The sequence below is a fragment of the Cydia amplana genome, chromosome 19 (genome assembly GCF_948474715.1).
Source record: "Cydia amplana chromosome 19, ilCydAmpl1.1, whole genome shotgun sequence".
NCBI lineage: Eukaryota > Metazoa > Arthropoda > Insecta > Lepidoptera > Tortricidae > Cydia > Cydia amplana.
The window spans coordinates 5,405,355-5,429,695 of NC_086087.1; the positions used below are offsets into that span (position 1 = coordinate 5,405,355).

The 24,341-nt window shown below is 36.9% G+C and overlaps 1 long non-coding RNA gene across 1 annotated transcript in view; it reads right to left on the minus strand.

Moving 5' to 3' along the window:
• The window catches only part of LOC134657018 (uncharacterized), a 324,919-nt gene that overhangs the window by 210,507 nt on the left and 90,071 nt on the right, over positions 1–24,341 (minus strand). The window lies entirely within an intron of this gene.

Genomic DNA, 24,341 nt, shown 5'->3' on the forward strand with positions numbered 1-24,341 from the left:
CCGCGCAGCAGGCGGGGCCGCGGCGCCACGAGCGTTGTTTTTTCGTCGCGGGCGAGGTGTCCGCCGCCGCCACACCTCGCGCGCCGACCGGCAAGGGCGGCGGCGGCGGGCGCCCCGCGCCGCTAATCTCGTTAATACGCGGGGGCGACACTACACCACACTACACTCGCCACCGCCGCCGTCTCCTTCTAATTGGACACGTTTCCGTTCGTTCATCAATTGAGCTCGTTACTCGCTGTATCTTTTGTGCGTCTAGTGCTGGCTCCTGCCGCGAGCTCGGCCTGAACAAACAGCCCGGTGTCTTTGTGGCGGACCACAATCACGCTTATCAAAACAACATGCAATTACCTAACAATTCAATTGTGATCTTTTTCCTAAAGATAAGGAATTAAGCCACGTTCTTTAGTTTGCCATTTTATTATAAGAACTCGCTTCCTTTACGTGTAGGTAGGTAAATAAAATACATTTATCTAATTGTAAGTTTCTAAGTTGATTTCGCGAGACTTCATAAATTTACATTACGATTAGATTTAATGAAAACCAAATAGGTTTTCCATTTAGGTAACCCGTTTATATTTGTACTTGAATACCTACTTAACTGTTAATTGCGTACGTTTTTTTTTAATTATCAGAAGTTATGATATTTCAAACACACAATTAAAAGTTAGATCCAGTCCGACGAAAATCGATTTATTCACTCTTTCTTTCCTTTGTATTACGTACTTTATATTATGTCGGATTAGATTATTGAGCTTAATTCCATTACAGCACTGTTTGGGGCCTTACTTCATTTACTAAGTTGTTTAATAGGAAAACTGGAGGTCGTACGATTTAATCGGCGATACGATATACCCGACTCTCCCCTAATAAAACTGCCGATATAAAACGTACATTTTTCGCAGAGTTACGTATGTTGAAGCAAAATTTGTTTGTTAAATAATTTTTATTAATCTTATATGCTTTTTAAAGGACAGGTTAACATAATTAAATATCTAGTCTGAAAATTGAACTTAATTATTTAACTTAGGTATTTACCTAGATTACCTAGTTAAAAGCGTTCGCATTGCAGGCATCTGTAATGCGAGTAGCTACAGTTAAAAATTTAACCTATGGTTTACAGTTTGTAATAATAACATCGAAAGCAAAAAGACTTAACATCTTTTATAAATCTTCAAGTAGATTTATAAAACTTTCTTATTAGATACCCACACCTATTTTATCAATTTCTTTACTTGTTTAGCTCATAGAAAAATCTTTAAAAATTAAAATTGATTCCAGTGAATTTTATGTACCTAAATAAATAATTATGCTCTACTTATTTGTAACATTTCATGATTGTTTGCAATTTTATTGAAATCAAACACCAAAAGTAAACTTTTATTACTGGTTTTGATTTACTAATGCTTTGATTTCTTGATGATTAAGTACCTAAATAAATGTATACCTACGTTTATTTTTATTTTGTAGTTTATCACACTTAACAAAACCGAGTGTCTATTGAACACAAGTTTTATGCGTATCAAGTACATAATTCTTTGTTTATTTTGATTAACTAACTACTAAGCCATCGGTATCGGTGCCGCCGATTATTTACTTCAAAAAATCGGTACCTATCGGTATCGTATCCGCAAATTCATGTAGGTACTTATTGATACATCCCTAAATCAAACCATAACCAAATTCTTTTGAGTTTGTGACAATTCAGGGTATTCTGGCAATGGCAATATAATTATTGTAGATGTATTTTTTTATGTAAATTCAATGTTGATGTGAAGTGCCCTAGTGGCCCATTTGCTGAATAAATGTTGAAGTTTAAAGTTTGAATGGGAAAAATCATCATCATCATTTTAGCCTTAGGTCGCCCACTGCTGAGCATAGGCCTCTCTTCGTATGGGAAAAATACGAGAATTGAACTGACTGAACCAAAAAACAAATGCATTAATTTCTAGTTACTACGTACCTACATAATTTTAAAATCAATTGGGACACGTCAGTTATCAAAAAAACACCTGAAATATTTTTTCTAAACAGCATACTTATACGAATATTTTATTATATTATTTTTAATAGGTAGTGAACGAATCTACCATTATTTTTAATAGAGTCGGACCAAGGTAACTCCACAATCTCTACATGGCATTTGCAATGACAGTGTTTGTTTTGACGACCGGTCTGGCCTAGTGGGTAGTGACCCTGCCTGTGAAGCCGCGGTCCTGGGTTCGAATCCCAGTAAGGGCATTTATTTGTGTGATGAGCACAGATATTCGTTCCTGAGTCATGGTTGTTTTCTATGTATTTAAGTATTAGTATATTATATCTATCGTTGTCTGAGTACCCACAACACAAGCCTTCTTGAGCTTACCGTGGGGCTTAGTCAATTTGTGTAAAAAAATGTCCATTAATATTTATTTATTTAGTGTGGTAATGTCATCATTAATGTCAAATTTCTGTGAAAATACTACGTTTCAAGTGCAAATTTAGCTTAGACTCTATGCCATTTCTTATACCAGCGCCATCTGTGGGCGGATAGCGGACTACTGAAACAATTGATTGATCTTACTGTTTTATTCCGATTTATAAAGCAAAGAATAGTGTTTTTTACGCTATAAAGAGGGGTGTTAATATGTTTGATGCCAATGTCTGTCTGTGGCACCGTAGCTTTCCCACGGATGGACCGATTTCGATGCGTTTATTTTTACCGAAAAATCAGTTGCTATGTTTGATAAAAATCGATCCAGCAGTTTCGAAACCTCTTTACCAAAATGATTTAATGCATTTTTGCGATAAATGTTTTTATCGCAAAAATTATTAGGCTTATACCTAACGTAACTATTAGTTATTAATTTTTTTATTAGATTGTTATTGCTGTTCGCAGCAAGTGCAGTTAAGTATGTTTTCACTTATGCTAACGAAATATAACTTCTTCAGTAGGTACAGGGTGTGCAGAGTAGGATTTCTTATTTCAAAATATAATTTAAAATTTTACCGACCTGTTCTTCTATGTAAGTATAGTATATCCTACCTAAATCAACCCATTTAAGTCATTTTTTTTTGTTACTTATGTAATCACATTTTCAAAATGCTTCACTGTGTACTAGGGTGTTTCATTTTTCCGAATTTTCGATTTTCATCTGACTTTGCTCGAATTCTGGTTCTTCCTGATTAAAAAATATTATATACCAAAAAAAATTAAAATCGGTCAATATTTAGAGGTTGCACAACATCAACAAAGTTTTCTCAAATAATCAACGACTCTTACATCGGAGGGTAGAAAATGGTTTGAGCGGCTACCATCAAAGCGGTGAGTAGTGTGATACTGAACTAATTCTACATATAAATCAATTTTAAAATTAGTAGTTAACATGGATTTTGGTTACTTCATAAATGTTCTAATTAAGATTTTTCAGTTTTTTCCACCTGTTTCCAAAGGAAAAGTGATTTTATCGTGATTTAGACGCAAAATTCAGTTTTTTCATTAGATTTTTGTATCAGATCATTATATTTTGTTATTAAAAAAAATAGTTAATTTTCACACAATTTACGGGGTTCTCCCTCTACATTTTCAATTTGTGCAACCTTTAAACGTTAATCGATTATTATGAAAATTTAAATAGATAGTTTTTAGAGTGGGGAGACTCGATTTGTGAGCAAAGTCAGGAAAAATATCACAACTTTTTTTTCTCCATACAAATGTGAAAGTTTCACTTTTGTATGGAGAAAAAAAAGTTGTGAAACACGTAGGGTGTGTACGTTCTTCTCCAATAAGTATAATGAAATTAATGCAAAACTTACGCGTTGCAGTACTAAATATATATCCCTATTCTTATATAATTTGGTATAATATAATGGTGTATACTGTATAGTATACGATATGCCTCAAAGCACGCTCCTCTGCAGGCGAAACTAAAACACTTGCTTTACCTACTATCTTTCTGCCTGAAGTCATCTTTATACTTATATATATTTCGCTATTTAGTCGATATTAACAATTGAACATGTAAAAATAATTTTAATATCAATGGCAATCACATTTTTATTCAATTCTTCAAATATATGTAATAGTATTCCAATTAAAATAAATAATTTTCAATTAGGTACAATAATTTATCTAGTAATAGGTAGGTATATCAGAATGTGAAAATATTAAATTTTTAGGATTTCATTGACGAGTATCTAAACTGGAAGGAACATGTAAATGCGGTGTGTAGTAGATTAAATAGGTTCTTCTTTGCATTAAGAAAATTAAGAAAATCCCGTATTTTTAGGCAGCGGTCACAGCCTATCACGGCGTGGTAGACTGATCTGTTCGGAAAGAGAAGAGTAGTGGAATGTATTGGGCCCCATACATTCCACGACTCTCCTCTTTCCGCACAGATTTTATCTGTGCTAAACTATGGGCTATTACTGTGGGGAAATTCGCTAGATGTCGGAAGACCATTTCTATTGCACAGAAAAAATGTGTCCGTGCGATAATGAGAGCCTGGAGACTGGGTGCCTGGGTGACCAATATGACCATTACGCACTTTTACGTTCAGGAGGGATACCAGCACAGATTATATGATAGCGGTACTGCTACTACCTATTGATGGTGACTCGACTGAGTATACTAAAAATAATGTGGATTTGTTCGTTTTCCATCGTCGTGGTCAACTATTGTGTTTAAGAATACCCATTTAAGCCCCTTAAAGTTTCACACACGACAATAATTATAATACGAGCAGATAATTGAGTTAGCTCTCATCGGATGCCCTCCGCGGAATAAACATCCAGTAATTTTTACGGCTCGTTTTCGAAGAAAACCCCTTGGGTGGCTCTTTCACCAACAAACTCATACAACCCTTATGAACCTTAACTTTATTGTACTAAAGTCGATTTTCTGTTGATAATTTTTTAATTTAACTTGGTTATTTGATTAAGAAAATTATATGTCGATTGGCTTGGACTTTATAGCGGTTCTATAAGGTTCGTTTTTGAATGACATTTGCTAGAGTTATGTTGGTTTTGTGATTAAGTTTTGAGTAAGGCCGTTTCGGATTGTTGGTGTTTTATTGGTTGCATTTATAAGTTTTAAATGCGACTATGTTTGTGGCGCCATCGTTTGCTGAAATTCGTTTTACGATCGTGAAAGTATGTTTCAATAAATATAAACTTAAAGGTAGAAACATTCAGGTGTGTGTACTTACCTATAGGTAGGTATTATATTTGTTATATTTGTCTCTTTTTCTTTTCTTTGAAGTAGGTACTTAGGCCCATCCCACACTAGCGTCTTTTGAGCGTCGACGTCTAGTCAGCGCTATCAAAGACATGTGTAACTCAGTATAAGTTGAATAAAGTCTAAGGAATAAATGTGCCTTGGAAATCAAGAAAAAGTTATTCTCGGATTGATGGCGCACACACCTTTGGCCTATGCTCGGCTAGATGGCGTTGACGACACCGTTTGATATTTAACAATTTTAACACATTGGTATCAGAGATAGAACATGATAAAATCATTTATCCATATAGGTAGGTATATACATTTCTTGATAGTTTTATATATTTTAATTTTGAATTTTAATCGTGTGTCGACATGGAAAATGGCGTCGCTGCGCAGTTGCGTCGAGTAGCAGCTAGACGCCGACGCTCAGGAGACGCTAGTGTTTGGTGGCCCTTATAGTACAAGTCCGAGTCTTCAAATAGTTTTAAAAAATGTAGGTAAGTATATAAAATATACTATGAAAAGGAGCAATTAATTAAGTACGCTTGTCATCTTTAACAGATGTTTTACCTAGCAGAGCACCTTTTATATACGAGGGGAGGTCAAAAATTCGCGGAATGGAAGTCTTATCAATTAAATATAAAAACATTACTATTTTAATATTTTTGTTTGTCAGTAGGTATAATCCCCCTTAAGGTTACAATTAAAATAATTGTATTTGCCTTACAATAATTTAAAATCAAATGCAATGAAAACCATAGCTCGATCCTGAATTAAAACGCTATCACGATACCTGTGACTTATAGTCCTCATATACCTAGGTAGATATTCATGTAAATTAAAGAAACTCATACTTGCCATCAGATACCATCTACTTGTAAAGGTATTTCGTTGTATCTAAATGTTAGTACCTAATTTTATGCCATGAATACTTTTTTCAATTGAATGGACAGACACACCCTTATTACTTTTTTTCAACGAGATCAGACCACAAACGTAATTTACGACGCTCAAACATGTCCGTTAGCAATTCCTAATAGGTCATACTATATTCCGGTAATGAATACTTCCATCTTAATTTTGTACTATCATTACTATCAAACACATTTTGCGCCTTGTTTTCAAGTCATTAAAGTTGAAAATCGTCTCATTTTTTGCCCCTATTCAAAGAAATGAATAATTACAGCAAAAACTGATCCATGTTACCGTATATAGAACTTAACTTGCTGAAGGAAAAACATAAATAATAGCTATTTAATCTTAAACGGATTGAAACTTTAAGTGCGTGGGGTAGAATCGATTTTTCTAACGTAATTTAAAGGCGAGTTAGACGCTTGTAGTTCGATTTCATCATTAATGTATCGATTCAGGTGTTGCGCGTTTTGTAGAAGAACCAACAATTACACACGTAGGTACTATTATGATAATAATTAATTAATGTACTTATGATTTTAATGAACTAGTAGGGGATCGCGTGCACTAACAACCTGTACATCTAATGTGAACTAGACAGCACTACAGCCACACTGCAGACTAGCCATATTCGAACTTTCAGATACCTACGTCAAATATAAGATAATGAAACGATATGGATCGGATATATAAGTGTCAAACGAGTGTCAAATATGACGTATTTCTTTGAAGAAGCGTTCACGTTTAAAATAGCACTCGCACAGTCTGGGCTATCAAAGTCCCTGCCAACTTAGCTTGGTCTAACTCTACAATATATATACCTACTTATCTTATCTTATCTTATTGTTTTCGGGAGCCCTTGCGGATACACTTCGACCCATAGGGATCTTTTGTGCAATTACCCCCTAGAGAAGATCCGTCAACTAGGTACTCAAGAGCTTTTCCCACCATATCCATGTGTCGGATGATGGAGCTCATGGGTAGCGTTTTAAAGTCCTTTGGTTCCAGATATCCTGCTCCAAAGTCCTTCATTCTTTGTCTGGCCTATATATACCTACTTAATAAGAAGAAGAAGAAAGTCATTTATTGTAAAAACCTTCTACATACAGCGCCACGCCACTTCAGTTACAAAATAAGAGAGAAGAACTTACTCACTTAAACACTTAAAGCCAGATCCAGGGTAATTGTTGTGTGACTTGTAATTTGATCTTTGACTACGCATTGGGTGAATCAGGTGAGAGTGCCTACTCACCATAGCATTTCTCAACATAACTGTGGCAACTAGGTAACTCGTCTATTTGTGTTCAGCCCGCGTGTCACGATGTCTCCATTACACGTTTTGGCGTGCTTGGCTCTTCACGATGGGGATCGTCGAGATATCATGTTTATTCTCACGATTTTTTTTCAATTGTAATATTGTATTTACATATAGGTACAGGCATGATTGTGATGGTCAAATTGTACAAAGATAATATGCCTATCGTAACACACCGTGTTACGATGTTACCGATGAATTAGGGCAGTAGGTATACTATACCACACAATTAAGGACATGTCTGAATGGGGTTTGCCGGTCAAAGTATTTAGCAGATGGCGCCATCATAGCTTGCCCTGTAGATCCGTGTGTCAAATTTTTGTTTTTTTTAATGCCACGGATGCCACTGATGCCAGCCGTTTAAGCCAAATCTCTTAGAAAAAGGGGCAAGCTATGATGGCGCCATCTATGCAAACCTTTGACAGTTGCCAACACCATTAAGACGTAAGTGGACGACTGCCACCCATGGACGATAGATCTAGAGGCGTCCGACACTTCAGTTTTCTATAGAAAGCATCACGTGATCAGCGATCACCCGCCATAGAAAACGAATGTTTTCCTATGTAGAGCAGAGACGTAAACCTAATTGCTGTGTATAACTCAATCCAGTGTATGGCCCCTCTACCCTGTTTAAAATCCAGTAAAAATCGTAAAACTATTCCAAGAAATTCAACCTGAAATCCCTGTAATGTACCTACATAGGTACCTACAGCTCTTCGCCACGCATGACCGCTCGGCTGAGAGCTGGGGTCGCGAGGGGCGACGCTTGTGACGTGTGTTGTGACCTGTGTGTGTCAGGACTAAGTCTAGGATTCTATGCGTAGGTAGTGTATTATGTGTATATTTTGGTTATAGGATTTATACCTTAAGGGGTCGCATGCGATTTTAGTTACATTGCGGACCAGTGAGGTAACAACAATTCAGCCATTCGATCAAATAACGCAATGTGATAAAACTCGCATGCGAGTTCTCGCAGTCTAAAATCTAAATGACCCTAACTGTACCTAGCTGTTTTTGCTTTGGTACGTTTGGTTGTTTTTCTCTGTCGCATATCTCAATATCTCAACAGATTCTAGTGAAATTTTGTATTTTTTCAATATCTATAACGGAGCCATAGGTGTTCGCGAGTTATATCTACAGCTTCGCCGTCAGCGTCGATGTTAAGTTCTACATAAGGTAGGTTAAGGTAAGGTAAGTTAGGTAGGTAATTTAATAATTCTATAGGTTCTAGGTAGGTACCTATATTAAATAAACACCCCTATATACTTGCTCCCTCGTTGGACTACAATTAACACACCTACAAATAAATATCCATTCAAGATCTAAGGTACCTACCTACGCATTTATAAGTCTGATATTTAAATCAGGTAGGTACCTACCTGTAAGATGTAGGTATTCTATAAAACAAAAAGGCTTTAGGTCGAAAAATAGGATGATGATGATGTTAAAAAGTATCATTCAACTTAGTATTGAAAAAACAAAAGGCATCATGGCGTATTTAAAAAAAATCGTCATTAACACCAAATGTGCTCGCCAAAACTACATAATAGGTACTGCAATCATAAAAATAACCTTGAAACTTATTAAATTCCAAGCACGAACCTAGTTAATTAGGCACATACAACACAATAAAACACTTCCATCGCAAAAAATGCTCCACTAATTTAATATCAACCGAAAAAATCCGGTTTCATATTTCTACAACCTTAAATGGGCACTTTATAAATAATGAGCGAATAAAATTAATTTTACAACGTGATAATTAGACATGCCTTGTGACGAGTGCATGAGCAGCGCCATCCAGTGGCGAGCGGACGGAAACAAAAAGGAATCGGTAAGGTTTTTAAACCTAACTTCGCTGCGCCTAAGGCCTATAGGCCCATCGTTTTTTATTTTCTATTTTTCCTGTTTAATAGGTAAGAACTTGCAGTTTTCTCTATGGTATTGCTAGTACGGAAGCAAAGCTTGAATTTAAACTCATTCACACATGCAAAGGTATGACATTTTGAAACTAGGCAAGGTATAATCGGGCTTTCTTTGGTGCAGGTATCTTTCGAGTTATAACACACGGACGGACACTATGGGTTATTTAAATATTTACAGTGTGATATATTGGTTTTAATTAAAATACGCAGATCCGGTAACTACTTACTTGGTAATATGTATTACCTAGCTATAAGTATAGGTACTTAGTAGGTAGGTACCGATTTAATAAACTGAATTGGAAACATCTTTTTAGTAAAAAATTTTTTCTTGTCATGCCAGCCATCCGTGTCTATAGCAGACTACTTAACTAAAATACCTATACCTTTATTCTTCCATGGTTAATGTTACAGTTAGTATACTAGGTATGTTTTGAATGCTCTCAACTTTCTTACAAAGTAACTTAAGAGCTTGATAACTTTGTAAAAACGATACCAATTAGCCAGGGTATAAATTTCTAATGTTAGGTACTTAGGTATATATCGAATACCTACGTTAAACTAACGACCTCAACTAAGTATATTTTACAGACGTCTCGACTAAAATTCCGCGACACTGTCAACTTCATCAACGTGCAAAAAAAAAAAAGAGTTTCGGCGCGTATCAAACCGCCTGATGCCAACTTACTTTCAAATTAGACGTCTAAAACGCGGAATAAACCATCTATCCGATACAAATATTGCACACGACGGCGGCGGCACAGACAAGTAAAAATAAAAGCTGACATTCTATTTTTCTCTGGAAGGAGCCTGCGCGCGCGCATTGTGCGCCTGAGTCTCTAAAACGAACAAAACCGAACGCCGCCGACGCGGCGCGACCGAGTGGGACCGACGCTCCCGACACCCGCACTAAAGAAAGTGATAACTATAGTATGGGCGTTCCGTTATCAAATTCCTCATCCAATTAATGCTCAGTGGGCTTCGAAGAGGGCGTGGCCAGAATGATCCAGGCTAATAGGGATCGAGCGAAATGATCTATAGATCGCAGTGCAGTGTGTATTGTTGTTAGTTTCGTGCATTTATTTTATATCTACGTTTGATGGCTGAATAAATTTCCATGTGCTGGTTTTATGAATTTTAATCGGTTTTTCGGACGAGCTCCCATTTTTTTCAGTGTAAACTCAACGGATTTTTTTTATAAGAGGTAGTAAAAATTTAGTGCTATCGAATATCGTATCGTATATAGCAGTTTGTGTTACAAGGGATCAAAATGATATATTTTCGTCAAGGGCGTAGATTGACTCCTGAGCGTAATGAGGGATTCAAGTGTTAATGCCCAAGACGAAATAATTTTGATACCATGTGACACATACTGCTTTTCACATCAACTAGGTATGAGGAAAATAAAAAAATCTTAGTGTTCTGATGCTTAAACAGATTATTTAAGCTAAAAAAATAATGAGAAAAAAATTTAAAAATAGTGTGCTAGAACAGAAAATTGTTACTTTGATCCCTCCTAGCAGGGAGGAAAAGTACCACTTTGATCCCTCCTAGCAGGGAAGAAAAAGCTCTTTTCCGAATAGGTGGTGTGAAAATAATATTTGTATTTACATGTGTATATCCCTCCTAACCCCAGTCACACATTTAGGTACACTACCTAGGTAGGTACATACCTATTAAGCATGCTATTATAAGAGTTAGACCAAGAAAAGTCTGCAGGCAACGATTTTGATAGCATACGCAGTGCAAATGTTATAGATCTACGTCATCATTTCATAGAACTTGACGTTTAAAATAACACTTGCACTGCGAGTGCTATCAAAATCGTTGCAGACTTATCTTGGTCCAACTCTACCTATCTACCTACCTACCTCTACTTCCAATTTCCAATTATCGATTTTTGGTAAATGTGATCCTATCCCCAATACCTCAGAACAGAATGTACAGTCAGCATCAAAAATAACAATCAGACTAGTACGCGTCAAAATTGTACCATTTTCTCCATAATAGTGTATTCGGATATTTCCGAATGAACGATAGTGGCGGATAATTCCGAAAGCTGACTCTTACTACAACAGAATATGAGTGATTTTACAATGATTTTCGGAATTACCCGATTTTCGGAATTACCGAATAAACCTTACAACCTAGGTAAGCCCCTGTAGGTAATGTAATCAACTGTTCTTTTCTTTTGTATCTTTTCACTGAGGTGTGCCAATAAAGAGTATTCTATCTATCTATCTAGGTATTAGGTACCTATAGAACGACCTATCTCTGCCTATTTGGAAACGAATTCCAGGATGGCAGATAGTCGCTCATGGAAACGAGGAAGCTAGTAGGTAGGTACCTATACTATCAGCAGAACTGTTAGCTTACCAGTTCTGTATACAAATATGAGCTCTTGCCTACAGATGTGCTAACCTATGTTATTATTAGGTATAGTTGTTGACGAAATATAATTGGCACCGATTGGCTACAAATTGTTGGAGAGATCGGTGCAAAATATATTTCGTCAACCATACAGGATGCGACTCAATCTTTCTCTTTACTCTCATTTTAAAACCGAATTTTCATTTTAGTTAAGTAAATTATGTATAAAAATAAACAAAATATTCCCATATTTTATTCAATAAGAATAAGCAATCAAAATTATGCCAAATGAAAATTAGATAAAAATAACCCATTTAAGAGCCAACAAGAGTGGTCATTTCTCCATACAAACGTACTCGACTGTTTCCTCCGTGGGGTTTGAAGCTAGAGCAATGTTTTTTTCAACACAGATTAATATTGTCAATATCTGTGTCGGACCGTTTTGCTTTATTTGATATTTTTATTTTTTAAGGCGCTAGAGCCCTTCAGAAATGGCCAAAACGGCCTAATTGACTATGCCGCAATGAGAGGCGTGGTATTCAAAACTGATATCAATTAGCCAAAAAGGCCGCTTTTAGGAGCCGCTTCCGTTAGCGAGACGGGTACCTATATTTACCTAAGATCTTAGCTCCTGTTTCGTCTTAATCAGTAGCTGTATTGTACCGTCAGTAGCCGTACGTACTATAATAATAGACGTAGTAGTAGGTACCCGACAAGACCGAGCCTTCTTCCGGCAGAGTAGTTGGCACCTTAATTAGAGTTTAGACCCACAAAAGGCAACCCCCTTCATTTACATGTAATAATGCCTAGCCTCTGTGAGGGGTTGCTAGTTTACAATGATTGTCTGTGAGACGAATGTTTGTAAGTAGTAGACAAATTAGTTAGGTAGGGTAGACCGAGGCGAATCGGATCACAGGGTGAATGGGGTTGACCATGAAAAATCCGTTGATATTCGAAATATTTCATTGATATGAGTGCACTTAAAATAGCGTTGTACATGTCTTGTTCTGCAACGGCAGTCTTAGGCAATATTTTCAATATCAACATTTTTTTAATCTGACCCGATTCACCCTGTGATCCGATTCTCCTCGGTTTACTATATATGTACCTAGAGCAAAAGATAATTTATTCATATCGTACAGTCTTTAGGCTGGTTTGGTGACTAATTCTTGACAGGTTAGGGCAGTATTTCCCAAAGTTGACTGGGCTGCGACCCACCAAACACTAACTGCCATTTCGGGACCCAAATCATGGTCGTCTTAAAAGGGGGGCATAGAAAAAAAAAATAAGGTAAGTAAGTACAGTGGGCCAAGAAAGTGGTCTACCAGTTTTGACAAAAGTTTCTGCGAGATCTAACGATCGCTAAGGTTGACAATTGTCACTGACATTCATGTCAAATCGACTTTGTTGTTTCATGACGTTCTAACGAACCTCAATCGTAGGGTGGTAGACCACATTTTTGGCCGACTGTACCTAGTACCTAAATAAACAAAATGGGCCCAATATGACAACTAATTAACTTGAGGGTTTTCTACATAGAAATACGGAACCATTGAAATCCCACTAAAAACGTTACCCAACGCATGTGTTTTACGTTGAATACGTAGAATCGTTATACTATACGGTGGGGTAATTGTGCCTATTGCCGGCCGTGCCGCTTCCGTGCCCCATAATTAGGGTAATTCGACACTTCTAGCGGTGTTATTTACCATGTTAGGGTCTGGGGGCCTGTGTATAACTAAAATAGCGTGGTTTGAAACCCGCATTGATAGATGAGACGAACGTAGGTGAACATTATGCAAGTATTAAGCTGTACACATTATAAAAAATAAGTTATTTAACATAATCAGACGAAAATAAGTCCATTCATAACACGTCATCATCAACATGTTGTGTGCTGTCCCCGTGCAACGATTTACTGCGATATTAGGTATAGGTATCTGTAGGTACAGCAAGCTGAATTTGCATGGACTTTTTATAGAATTAATACCCTAGATTTAGGTAGGTATTGAAATACGTTTCAGCAAACTCTATTTTTTTGTTTATATTAACGTAACCTAAGGTTCGTATCATTCACATGAAGATTACAAATCTCAGCTTCAAAACAGGATAGTCAACCAAACTTAAAACCCCCACCAAAATAAATAAGTACAAGAAAAAACACCCCTATTTCCTTTTATCAACATAACATTCGAAATTCGAATTTAAACATCTGCCATTCGATTCTATAGACGATTGTCATTCCTTTTTCAAACTTTCCAACAATACAATCGGAAATACGGGGTGTTCGTCATATGACAGTTGCTCTTCAAAATCGTTCTTTATGCGAGTCTACCAAGTTAATAATCCTGCTAATCAAGCAAGATTAGTCTCTTTTGTGAATGCGTTAAATACTTTTTTAGAAGCACGAATAAGTTGGTGAGCCTGTTTAAAATTCGATTGCGTTGCGTGTATTGGTTTATCTGTGGATTTTCGTGGTTAGTTGGAGAGGTTAAGTTGGATTATTTTTGTCTATGGCTTCAGGCGGTGTAACGGTGTTTTAAGCCTGTATTAAATATCAAAAGTAGTTAACGATTCAGGAGTCATAATTGAAACTTGTTAGGAAATAGACACTAACTAAGGCTACATGAAACTAGACCTAGTTTTTGTATCCACATGATAATTGATAAATTGGCAGTACGATAACCTAAATTTACTGCTAATGTGTCATATTTCAGTACCGAGATTTGGCCGAGATGTTTCAGTAGTAAATTGCAAAAACCGGCCAAGTGCGAGTCGGACTCACGCACGGAGGGTTCCGCACCATCAACAAAAAATAGAGCAAAACAAGCAAAAAAACGGTCACCCATCCAAGTACTGACCCCGCCCGACGTTGCTTAACTTCGGTCAAAAATCACGTTTGTTGTATGGGAGCCCCACTTAAATCTTTATTTTATTCTGTTTTTAATATTTGTTGTTATAGCGGCAACAGAAATACATCATCTGTGAAGATTTCAACGGTCTAGCTATCACGGTTCGTGAGATACAGCCTGGTGACAGACGGACGGACGGACGGACAGCGGAGTCTTAGTAATAGGGTCCCGTTTTTACCTTTTGGGCACGGAACCCTAAAAATCGACCTAGGTAACTGAAAAATACCAACTAACAACAATCTAGTATTCCTGTATACTGCTTTGTAATAAATACGATTTAGCTATTCTAACTAACCATTCATCTATTGCAAGCAGAAATCATCTTAGTTCAGCTGCGCATAGCGGTGTACCTAAGACTGTACATCAATACAGTTGACAAGTGACATTGCCAACGCAATATACCCTCTTACACGTCGTAATAAGAGTGCATCTTGTGTTGTTCAACTGCAGATTTGTGTGTTTGCTACACCTTCATGGAACGCTGACGCTTTACACCACTTGCCCCTAATTGATTCGTATTAAAACTCTAATTATGTGTCCGTAGAGTCTGTTGCACACTCTACAACTGAATGTTTAGTACTTAGTCAAACTATGACTCACTGTAAGGTAAATGTGACAGACAGATGTAGTAGACAGTGCTAGACCCTATTAATTGCCAACTTCAATCAATTAGAGGTATCAAACTACTTAGTTGTTTTTGCATCATTAATTTTGAATAGAATTCGAATTACTTAAACATATCATTTAGTTAGATTACGCCTAAGAAAACATTATTTTATTGTTCTAGTGCGTGCCATTCTGAAAGCACGAATAGATATAAACCAACAGCAATATTATTAGGTATGTAATATGTAGGTATGTACCTATCTTCGTTCTATCTTCATTTTATGTCTTTATATACTTAAAAACCAAAATATACCGGTGTTTTATTACCCGTAAACATTATATTACAAATGCTATAATTACTAATAACATCGTGTACTTACCTATAAAAATATAATTATCGTGCAAACGGTAGAATGTTTAAGATAATATAAATATCGCATGTTAACTTTAATTTTACAATTGCTATGTTCTAAATGTAATGATTATGGCTGAAACTGTAGTAATTTGCTCTAGTAGTGTCATTATTTTCACTTTAGAAAATAAGACAAAACGAGGAGAAATAATGATCATGACATCAGACGCTTTTTAAACGACATTGTCACTAAAATTTCATTGAAAAGTGAATGGGAGTATGATGTCTTATTTTATTTTTATTATAGGTCCCATGCGGAAAACCAACAGCTTTAAACATTTCTACAAACTAGGTAGGTAGGTAGGTTGGTAGGTAAACGTACCTACTAGTGCTCGACATGCTAATGCCCAATAGATGGCACCCTGCTGTCACCTCTATTGACAATGACTTAAGTTTCAAGATGACATGTACTGAGACCGCGTCGAGCACCGGTACGTTTACCTTACAATAGATTTACAGAGCCAATTAAGTATAAATATGTTCTCACAAAAATATATTTATAGGAAAAGGTAGAATATGTTAAATATAGGTAGGTAATATTATAAACCTTTTTATTAAAGTTTTTAGGGGCATTTCATTAAAACATTACTTAGTCGGGGACGTGACACATAGGTATGGCAGCTACTTTTATAACCTGCAGAAATCTGTACCTATTTAATACCGTTGAATTTAAAGTTAAGTAAACTAACAGTTTTCTTATCATGTCAAATATCGACTTCTTAGATTTATCGGAAGTGTTAAAAAATAGCGTCGCGTATCCGACACTTTTCTGGAATATTCCTTTAAATATGTAACTTTAGAGTTTAGAGTTAGGTATATGTAAGTACTTACGTCTTATTAGAAAATGTATGGCATGATATGACAGCAATAAATTTAACTCTCTCACTCTCTCTACCTATTGTATATGATACAACACACCATCGTTTTTTTGTAGAAGCATTTTTTGCCGTATCAAGCGCAAGCAAGGCTTGAACTCACTATTCTTTTATTTTGCCAAGAAAAGGGTTAGAGGGTTACTTTTTTATATCAGAAAATCCAAAAACGGAAGCCCGAAAAAACCGTTCCCAAACTCAAAAAATCGCTTGCCAACCGCAACTGTCAAAATTTCACAAATCGATTAAAGACTAAAACCTTCCTGTCTATTGTGACTGAAGAAAAAGCGGACAATGGGAAGGAAACGGTGACCGCAGCCCCAAATTACCAGGCACATCCCTAATTATACAATTTTACTATACTTTTGTGGCCACCGAGGATACTTAAAAATCACCACCTCAATTGTGAACGTCGGTAACTACTAATCAAATAAAATTAACAGGGTACTTTTGTGGGGGTTGGGAGTGAGGTTGGCAGCTTGTTGTGGTATTCTGCTCGTTATGAGGTGAGTGACCGGCAGGTTTTAGGGTTACGTGACGGATGGTGATGTCAGATGGGCAGTTTGGAAAGAAAAAAACAACGGGTTGCACTCAGGAAGTGCCGGCAGAAGTGAAAACTCAATCACTATAGCAAAATGTCTGCAGCACTATGTATAATTGAGGTTAACGCCATCTAGCGTTATTTCGTCGCATTACTTGAAACCCCCGAGCACATCACTGTTAGTACTCGAGTTATATTAATACCAGTTACTTAGATTGAAACACTACAATAAAGAAAAACTCAATGACATTGAAGTAACAGTTTTTCGATCAGTACGGATATGATGGTCGTTCTTGTCTACGTGACAGCGTGATAAAACGGTGTCCGTCACTTTCTTTCCCACGGTGTTAAACAGTGACAGTTATTTTATCACGTGGATAAAGATGGATAAAGCTATCCATAATAGGCTGGCTGGTCACGTGACCGCTGACCGTCTTACGTCTTACGGTCACGTGACACCTGTTACGAGTTTAACATTTTTTCCCCATCCAAAAAGTGCACAGCGCCGCTAAAGAAGTTATCACTTCAAAAATGAATAGGTAAGACAAGAAAAACGAGTAGGTAAGATACTAGTAGGAATACCCAGGCATATACGAATAAAGATAATATTTTCTGGTTGAACTTTAAAATGCTCATTAATGGTGTTTAATGAGTGAACTAAAGTGTATAGGTAACTAATACTAATCAAATAAAATGAACAGCGTAGGTACTTACTTTAGTGGGGGTTGGGACCGGCAGGGTTTTTAACTTTTTAAGGGGCCCACTGATTAACAGTCCGCCGGACGGTATCGGCCTGTCAGTTAGAACAAAAATTTGACAGTTCCGAACAACTGACAGGCCTGTCAGTTGTTCGGAACTGTCAAATTTTTGTTCTGTGTTCAATTTAGAGTTAGAGTTCCGTGTACGTGACGGATGGTAAAATGTCATCAGTTTATACCCTAATGAGCTTATGAAATGGGAAGAAGATTTATAAATAAGAGGGAGAGAGAATGAGATTGGAGAAGTAACACACTTGTAGGAATAGGAAGTCCTACATGTGTTCATATCCGCCGAATTTAAGCGCAAAAGACTAGCATAATAGGCACCTTATACAGGGAGGCTAAAATTTCGGGGTTAGTCCCATAGTAAAAGTCGCTCAGTATATTTATTATCCCAAAACTTCCCTGGCAACGGGAATGTAGTTATTTTTAGGGTTCCGTACCCAAAGGGAAAAAAACGGGACCCTATTACTAAAACTTCGCTGTCCGTCCGTCCGTCCGTCTCTCACCAGTCTCACCAGGCTGTATCTCATGAACCGCGATAGCTGTCTAGCTACTGCCTAGCTAACTGTCAAGTTGAAATGTTCACAAATGATGTATCTCTGTTGCCGATATAACAACAAATATACTAAAAATAAAAATAAATAAATATTTAAGGGGAGCCCCTCCCATACAACAAACACGAATTTTTTGCTCTATTTTTTGTTGATGGTGCGGAACCCTCCGTGCGCGAGTCCTACTCGCACTTGGCCGGTTTTTTAACGTGTATAATTGTATATACTGTTTGACGTAAGACGATGTATAACTGTTTTTGAATAAAACTACATATAAGTACCTAAGTGAAACAATTTTCTATTGATTTTTCAAATATTGACCAACATAACCGGTCAACCAATTGATAGATATCTACTTACATTTGAAAAACATTCCCATATGTGTATAAACTTGTCAGCTGTACCTTCACCAATAGTCATGGTGATGAATGACATGTAACATAATGTAACTTAATACAGTTGTTACTTTTTAGGCTATGGTGGCAATGTGATATGTATTATACATACATAAACACCTATAATAGGTGTAAGGTTTTGAAATGCATAAATATACCTGCCTATTGCTTAGGTAATATTACTTTTAGGTCAGTTCTTTCACTTTTCACTTGTGACATAATATAGGTACCTAATACTTAGATGCCTATTATAAAACTACGATACGATGCGATTCATATTAAGGTTAACTGGAAGCAGAGATCCCTCAAAGGGACTCCCTTCGGTCGAGTTTTAATTTATCGCCACTAGTTTCGAATTTCCTCTTTTCCGCACTTGTATCGTAAATAACTATTACCTACCTATACCTATAAGTACATAGAAATATAAACGGTGTGAAGCTAATAAGTAGCTCAAAATACAAAACGCCAAATTAGCTCCAACTTGCCTTTCGAAAAACAGAAAAATTTGACTCGCCGGTACGCAGGTTATAGGCCGGTATGCAGCAGTTAAAAATGTGGCGATCCCGTCATAATATGCATACCTCTAACCCGTTTAGTCATGAGCGGTGCTCAAAGAGTTTATAGGGGAAGGTCAGTCGATCGACAATTAATATGGAGTCGGAATCTGTGGGATTCTGCCGGGCGTCCGAATTTTATGGCGGCCGGCGCCACCCAAGCCGTGGGCTACGGCCGGCTGTGAAGTCGATGTGCTGCGTAAAATGTAAATTTATAAATATTACAGCGATACAATGTTTTGATCTTTTTTATAATAATAGGAGGCAAATAGATAAGAGCGCTGGTGGCCTAGAGGTAAGAGAGTGTGACTTTCAATCCGGAGGTCATGGGTTCAAATCCCGGCTTGTACCTACCAATGAATTTTTCGGAATTTATGTATGAAATATCATTTTATACCGGACTTAATCCCAATAAGGTCTAGTTTACCCTTTGGGTTAGAAGATCAGATGGTAGTCGCTTTCGTAAAAACTAGTGCCTAATACGCCAATTCTTGGGATTTGTTGCCAAGCGGACAACGGCGAATAACGCGAGGAAGATGATGAGGAGGCAAACAAATATGAATCGCATGACGACAAACACCGGATTGGTTTCAAGTGAGTAGCCGGCCTTAGCTCGCTCTTTTCTTGAAGGCTTGAAGGTCATATCAATTTGGAATTACTGCATTCTACAGTTTAGCTGTGCGAGGCAGGAAGTTTCCGGAGAAACGCACAGTTTAGGAAGGATCTTTATCTGAATCCCTAAAGTATTTTCTCCTATCTTTGCATTCCCTAATATTGTTTGTCATAATGATCAGTTGTCCTAACACTAAAAACCCTAATTTTGGTTTCTCTAATTATTGATTGCTTATCCTAATCTTATTAAGCATATATTTTCTTTTAAGCGAGGGTCGCAGTTCTAACCCTAACTTAACCTACTTTTGTGGCAGCAAGTTCTAAAAGCTAACCTAAAAGAACCTTACATTATGGAAAATAATCGTTATGACAATTGATCGTTAGGGCATGTGCCCATTAAAACAAACCAGTTAGGGCAAGTGACTTTAGGACAAACGTTGTTGTTAGGGATTCAGAATGACACCCGTTTAGGAACTTGAGGACTGCCAACCAATGTAAGTGGTGGACATAATTTGTTTAATAAAAAAAGCGGCCAAGTGCGAGTCGGACTCGCCCATGAAGGGTTCCGTATTTAGGCGATTTATGACGTATTAAAAAAAAACTACTTGCTAGATCTCGTTCAAACCAATTTTCGGTGGAAGTTTACATGGTAATGTACATCATATATTTTTTTTAGTTTTATCATTCTCTTATTTTAGAAGTTACAGGGGGGGGGACACACATTTTACCACTTTGGAAGTGTCTCTCGCGCAAACTATTCAGTTTAGAAAAAAATGATATTAGAAACCTCAATATCATTTTTGAAGACCTATCCATAGATATCCCACACGTATGGGTTTGATGAAAAAAAAAATTTTGAGTTTCAGTTCGAAGTATGGGGAACCCCAAAAATTTATTGTTTTTTTTCTATTTTTGTGTGAAAATCTTAATGCGGTTCACAGAATATATCTACTTACCAAGTTTCAACAGTATAGTTCTTATAGTTTCGGAGAAAAGTGGCTGTGCCATACGGATGGACAGACTGACGGACAGACAGACAGACATGACGAATCTATAAGGGTTCCGTTTTTTGCCATTTGGCTACGGAACCCTAAAAAACTATTAGATACTTAGATTTTAATAATTGACCTTGAATATAGATATGTATTTGGTGTTAAATAAAATTGATCTTTCTCTCTCTCTACTTAGCTTTTTCAAATTGGTATCGAATTTATACTGATTATAAATATTTAAAAAAATAATTTTAGAAACTTTAAAATTTAAAAACCCTCGACTCCACTCCACTTGTACCCACTCCGCGGCGCCTAGGCCGCAGCGAGCGGCGCGTTATGCGGCCATGCTCCATTATTTATACACCAACACAACATACCGTCCAACATAACATAATGCTGAGCACAACATAATGTTCAACATATAAACGCCGCGCGACTTGGGAGTCCGAGGTATCGCCTAGTTGGTAATGGGTTTGTTCAATGATTTTCTCGTGAGATGGGTTCGCGTATGATTCTGAGGTAATTTAGTTAGCGGGTTTTGTGGAGGTTTTAGTGCTTTTGTATACTTTAGCTGTAAGTGTAAGTACATAGTGTGCTAGCTATCGTATCGTAAACGCATAAAACGATTACATTTACATGATTGGTTTGCAGACGGATTGGAGTATCTGCCTAATCAAGTAACTAAATATTTGAACTAAGATAATGTATAATAATTAATTAATTTTGAAGATTTCCTATAGTTTTGCAGATTCTAAGATAGGTAATCTAAGTAAAAATGTTATTGTTTGGAGCGTTTGTGAGTACCAAACCCAAATTTCAAACAGAGAGAATCAAGTTATCTTGGTCTTACTGCACTAGTATTTACTACTTATCACCCAAAATAAAAGGATGAGTATAGTTTTTTTTGTTCTTATTTACTGACAAATTGGTTTGACCAACTATAGGAAAGCATTAAATGAAAATTACATCAAATCTTTAAGTTAAGTACGTACTTAGATGAATCTTGATGATTGAGGTTAGAACCTACTTGCATACCTACCTTTACCTACCTACTTTTGAAGTGGTGGTGCAAGAAATGATGTTTGAAGGTGGTATAGGTCCGGAAATATCGCAGACGACAGTTCATTCCACAGTTTAGCTGTGCTTTAGTAGATGTTTTTAGATAAATGGACAGTTAAGGTCGTTAAGGATGACTTACGGTAGACCGGGCGTGTCCGGGCCGGAGCTCTCGGAGCTTCGTTTTCTATGGAAAGCAGTACGTGATCATCTGTCATAGAAAAGTAAGCGCCGGAAGCTCTGGCCCGGACACGGCCCGTTCTAACGTGAGTCATCCTTTAAGGACTGCTAATAACCATCTTATAAGTAGCATGGTCAGCGCCATACATAAATACATTAGGTAGGTACCTATCGACATACATAATAAAAGCCTACCGGACACAATATTGAAAGCTTGCATATTTCGCGTTCACTGTAAAGTAATTGATGGCAACCGGTACTAACTAAACTAACCATAGGTGGACTCTAATTATTTTCAATAAGGTTCAAGATCAGTCAACAACGGTATTGAATGGTTGTATAAGATGGTGGCTCCACCTTGCTGTTATTTACCGACGTTGAGTTCCAGCTATTGTGAGTTACCAGCTGCTCTGATCTGACACAGGAGACAATGAGGATATTGGTGCATATGTATTGTACTGAACGGAACCATATATTTAGTAGGGTAGACCGAGGCGGATCGGATCACGGGGCGAATCGGATCAAGATGAAAAATCTGTTGATATTTGAAATATTGCATTGATAGCACATTCAAATTGACCCAAAAGTAATAGGTACATCTTTTCTCTTAGCTTGCGAAATATTTTTAATATCAACAGATTTTTAGTCTGATCCGATTCGGCTCGGTTTACCCTAGATTAGTAGATTCTGGTCTCGAATGTCCAATTCCTACCTATTTCCTATCTTCAGTTGAATTTGGTGTTCCACCTGAGTATTAAATATAATACTTAACCAAATATGTACCTATTTATAACATAAATACCAGAAAAAAACGTGTCCCTACCCATATTAGCTGGCATCCATAAAATTATCACGACCCACTTAACCTACAATTTTTTTGTATAATAATATGGCCGCTCAAAAAATAATCAATCGTATCATTAGCTTTTGTATTAAGCGACAAACCCCTTGTCTTCAAACATGTTTCACTTTCTCGTAACGTGAGAACCTGAAACACGAAATCCGAAACGTCTTCTGTCCCTTTCGATCTTTATTTATTTTTAAATTGAGCGATAAGGACGGTGCGATGAAGAGTTGGGATTAGTGAAACGTGTATAATACTGGCCAGTTAGATATTAGATGGCGGAAAAAAAGTTACACAAGAAATTGTCCATCGACGCGTTACATTGACAGGTCTGTGGCGGTAAAAAAAGGAAATAAGCCGGTATGGTGTTCCACAGAATAAGTTATAGTACTATCATACCGGTACCTACGTGATTAAAAAAAAAACAACTCACTGTAGGTAACGGCCTTATAAGAATAAAAGTTTTGGTTGAGCCCTATTTGGCCCTATGATGGTTGACTGATGAAATGAGTTCGTAATTTTTTTTTCGTATTTTGTGCAAATAAAGTTTATAGTATTTTATGCAACCGTTGTTTAAGAGAAGTCAAAAAAGGCGAGTGGTGTGAGTAACAATTTGAGGCAAAGCCGAAAATTGTTAATAAAGACGCCACGAGTATTTTTTGACTCAGTTAAACGACGTTGCATACAATACTTTTTCTACGACCAAGCACTTACTTTGAAATAAAATTGTAAATTTAACAAATATCTTTAATTCAAGAAGTAGCAAAAATGGAGTGTACTGGCGGGAAAAGAATGATACTGCGTGTATGCACAAATTTTTTTTGGGGAATAGACTAAAGACTTGTCTTGACAACTATAAAGTAGGGTTTTAAAGGTGTATGCACGACCCTTTAAATGACAAATAAAAGTACGGAAGTAGAAAAAATAAAGAACAAAATGTCTAGCGTAGTTATTAGATGGTCAACCAAATCTTGTCAGTAGAAAAAGGCGCGAAATTCAAATTTTCTATGAGACGATATGCCTTTGCGCCTACATTTTTCAAATTTGCCGCCTTTTTCTACTGACAAGATCTGGTTGACCAAGTATATATGACACGGTTTCTATTAAGGCAGGGACACACTTATCCCACGTACGCAACGTATGCAATGCATTATGACAATCTGAACCCTGAAAGTTGTATGCTTAGTTAGAAACATACTTGTCATGCGTTGCGTATGACAAGTATGTTTCTAAGCATACAAATTTTAGGGTGCAGGAGTGTGTCCCCGGCTTTACTTTAGAAAGCGTTACTTCACTGGGCGTCTCACCCGGATTATCATCTACAAATATATCAATAC